Here is a 4,707-nt window from a genome sequence, read left to right as displayed (position 1 = left end):
TGGCACCCAGATTCTTGACTCATAGAAACTGTGACACAATCACTGTGTAGTGTTTTAAACTGCTGAGTTTTGGGCAATTTGTTTTCATCAACAGGTAACTAATACAAGGATGAAAATAAGGATGAAAGAAATCTTGGTTAATTGATTGCTTTCTCCCTTTGACCAGTGTGTATCACAGTGTTGAAAACAAACTTTGGATTATTTTTAACGTTCCTTCGACACTGTTAACGATAAGCTTCCAAATCACAAAACTGAAAAGTTTATTTATCCCCTTAAATGTGTTAGCCCAAATTATGGTGAAAAATACATACTGATTGGACAGCATAAAATAAATGAATAAATTCCTAGAAACATAACTGTCTAAAACTAAATCAGGAAGAAAAAGAAAATTTGAACAGATGGATTACTACCAATGAAATTGAATCAGTAATCAAAAAACTCCAAAAACAAAACTCTAGGGCCAGATGTCTTCACAAGTAAATTCTACCAAACATTTAAAGAAGAATTAATACCTATCCTTCTCAAACTAGCACACAAAATAGAGGAGAAAGGAAAGCTTCCAAATTCATTTTACAAGGGCAGCATTACCCTGATACAAAGAAGTGATAAAGACACTACAAAGAGAGAGAGAGAGAGAGAGAGAGAGAGAGAAACTGTAGGCCAAGATCTCTGATGAACATAGATGCAAAAATCATCAACAAAATATTAGCAAACTATCTCCAGCAATACACTGAAGAAAACATTCCCCATGATCAAGTGGGATTTATTCCAGGAAAGTAAGGATAGAACCATATTCACAAATCCATCAATGTGACACATCACATCAACAAAAGAAAGAATAAAAATCATATGATCATTTTAATAGATACAGAAAAAGCAGTGGACAAAGTACAACATCCATTCATGATAAAGATTCTTGGCAAAGTAGGTTTAGAAATAACATGCCCCAACATAATAAAAGCCATATATGACAAACCCACAGCTAACATCATACTCAAGGGTCCCTCTAAGATCAGGACCAAGACAGGGATGTCCACTCTTACCACTTTCATTAAACATAGTACTGGAAGTCCTAGCTACAGCAATCAGACAACAAAAAGAAATAAAAGGTACCCAAATTGGGAAAAGTATCCAAAAGGGAAAAGTAAAGCTTTTGCTATTTGCAGAAGGCATGAAAACCCAAAGACTCCACCAAAAAACTACTAGAAGTGATAAACAAATTCAGTAAATTTATAGGATACAAAATTAATATACAGAAATTTATTGCATTTCTATACAATAATAATGAAGTAACAGAAAGATAAATTAAGAAAATGACCCCCCATTTAAAATTACACCAAAAAGAATAAAATACCCAGGAATAAACTTAACCAAGCAGGTGAAAGACCTGTGTACTCCGTAAACTATAAAACACTGATGAAAGAAATTGAAGGTGACATGAACAAATGGAAAGATATTCTATGTTCATGAATTGGAAGAACCGATATTGTTGAAATGTCCATACTGCCCAAAGCAATCTATAGATTTAATGCAATCCCTATCAAAATACCAACAATATTTTTCACAGAACTAAAAATGGTACTAAAATTTGTATGGAACCACAGAAGATCCCAAATAGTTAAAGCAATTGAGAAAGAACAAAGCTAGAGGTATCACAATCCCAGATTTCAAGGTATTCTACAAAGCTGCAGCAATGAAAGCCCTATGGTACTGGCACAAAAACAAACACATAGATCAATGGAACAGGATAAAGAGCGCAGGAATAAGCCCACGCTTGTATGGCCAATTAATCTATGACAAAGGAGGAAAGAATATACAAGGGGGAAAAGACAGTCTCTTCAACAAATAGTACTGGGAAAACTGGGCAACTACATGCAAAAGGATGAAACTGGATTATTTTCGTATACCATGTACAAAAATAAATTCAAAATAAATTTAAAGCCTAAACGTGAGACCTAAAATGATAAACCTCCGAGAAGGAAATACAGGCAGTAATTTCTTGGACATTGACCTTAGAAACATTTTTCTAGGTATGTCCCCTCAGGCAAGGGAAACAAAAGCAAAATTCAACTGTTGGGACTACATTAAAAAAAACAACAAAAAAAAAAAACGCTTTTGCACAGTGAAGAAAACCACCAAAAAACCAAAAACACTGGGGCGTCTGGGTGGCTCAGTGGGTTAAGCATTCAACTTTGGCTCAGGTCATGATCTCACGGTTTGTGGGTTCGAGCCCTGCATCAAGATCTGTGCTGACAGCTCAGAACTTGGAGCCTTCTTTAGATTCTGTGTCTCCTTCTCTCTTTGCACCTCCCTTGCTCACTCTGCCTCTCTCTCTCTCTCTGTCTCTTTCAAAAATAAATAAACATTAAAAATATTAAAAAATATTTTTAAATGAATAAACGTTAAAAAAAATTTTTTTTTAAAAAAGCCAAAAAGGCAACCAACCTCCTGAATAGAAGATATATGAAAATGATATATCTGATAAAGGGTTAATATCCAAAATATTTAGAAGACTTTTACAAGTCAACACCAAAAAAAAAAAAAAAAAAGAAGAAGAAGAAAACCAAAACCAAACCAAAACAAACAAAACCCTATTCAAAAATGGGCAGAGGACCTGAATAGATATTCTTCCAGAGAAAACATACAAATGGTCAACAGACACATGAAAAGATGCTCAACATCACTCATCATCAGGGAAATGCACATCAAAACCACAATGAGATGTCACCTTACACCTGTCAGAATGGCTAAAATCAAAAACACCAGAAAGAACAAGAGTTGGCAAGGATGTGGATAAAGGGGAGTCCTCATGAACTGTTGGTGGGAATGTAAATTGGTGCAGTCACTGTGGAAAACATTATGGAGGTTGCTCAAAAATAAAAATAGAATTATCATACAACCCAGTAATTTCACTACTGGGTATTTGCCCAAAGAAAATGAAAACACTAATTTGAAAAGATATATGCACCCCTATATTTATTGCAGCATTATTTACAATAGCCAAGATATGAACACAACTCAAGTGTCTATCCATAGATGAATGACTAAAGATGTTATACGTATATATGGGGGAATATTAGCCATAAAAAAGAATGAGATCTTGCCATTTGCAACAATGATAGATCTAGAGGATATAATGTTAAGTGAAATAAGCCAGTCAGAGAAAGACAAATATAATATGATTTCACTCATATGTAGAATTTAAGAAACAAAACAAATGAATGAACAAAGAAAAAAAAAGAGACAACCAAAAAAATACTCTTAAATACAGAGAAGAAACTAAAGGTTGCCAGAAGGGAGGTGAGTAGGGGGCTGGGTGAAATAGATAAAGAGAATTAAGAGTATACTTATATTAATGAGCATATAGTAATGCATAGAAGTTTTAAATCATTATATTTTACATCTGAAACTAATATAACACTGTATGTCAATATACTTCAATAGAAAAAAGAAAAAAAGGTCCTTCTTGGTAATGAGCAAAGACTTTACTTAGGAACAAAGTCAGCTATAATTTATTTCATCAACTTATCATATTTTAGGTGCCAGGTCTAGAATTGTTTTTAAAGACATGGTTGAGTTGCTACTTGTAGGTGTGAATCACTGTCTGGGCCAGAGTGCTTCGCTTTTTTCCGGGTGCCCCTTCCCAACAAGTGGCCAGTTCTGGAAGTTGCCCAAGGAGTGCCTGCACTTTTGCTGACAGTGTGGTGCTTATTTTCAGAGCTGAAGATATGCCTGCAAAAGGCATAAAAATTCCCGTTTTATAATCACATCTAGAAAGAGAAATATATCCATGTTCTACCTCCCAGCTCCCCAGCCGGGAAGATGGAGGTTTAGAAGAAAATAGAAGTTTCTTGCAAAACAGGAATGTCAAATTGCATGGCAGAAGAAACAGACCTGGCCTGAAGGCGTGAGCTCTTAAACTTAGAAAGTACAGTTCTGTGGATGCTTGGCAAGGGGGGAGATTCTAAAGTGCCATGTAGCCAAAACAAAAGGGAACTGTGGTCATTTTGGATGTCTGTCAACAAACCCAGAATGGTGGATCAGGGGAGAAGTCAAGAAGAGTGGTGACCAATGAAGATTAATTGAATTTGAAGTTCCTATGAGTAAAGAACAGCTCGTTTGTATCTAAGTGCTGGGCTAGAAGCCCAACTAGCACCTTCTCCCCCATTTTTTTGTTGCTAATTCCTTTTAAGAAAAGCTTTTAGAAGAACCAGCCCAAAGAAATGAAAGAGACTTCCACAGCCTCATGAAGGAGACACAGTCAGCATCTCTCAATAGCTCCTTCCCCCTTACTCTTTTCTCTTCTTTCTACTGTTATTTCTTTCTCTCTGTCTCTGTCTCTGTCTCTGCCTCTGTCTCTCTCTCTCTCTCCCCTCCATTTGTCCTTCAAAACACTTGCTAGCCTCTTGCACCAGCCTCTTCTGCTTTATAATAGGGAAGCAAACAACCCCTCCGAAGGGTGGAGGCGGAGACCTGAGGAAGGACTGTCACAAGAGGCCGCTCTGCATCTCTTGTGAGTCTTTCCATCCTTAGCAGCACTAAAACCGTCTTTCTACTATTTTTTAATTGTGAGGCTCATTATTTCTAGACGTGGCCCTTTCCAAATCTGTTTTCCTCTCTGATAGAGAGGCCTCCATCAACAAGGAAAAGAACATTGACGTTTTCCAACAATATAACTTACTAATGACCCAGGGTGGCTTTTAAATA

This window comes from Puma concolor, chromosome A1 (assembly GCF_028749965.1).
Source record: "Puma concolor isolate L17-30 chromosome A1, mPumCon1.1.hap2, whole genome shotgun sequence".
Lineage (NCBI taxonomy): Eukaryota > Metazoa > Chordata > Mammalia > Carnivora > Felidae > Puma > Puma concolor.
This window is presented reverse-complemented; position numbering follows the sequence as displayed.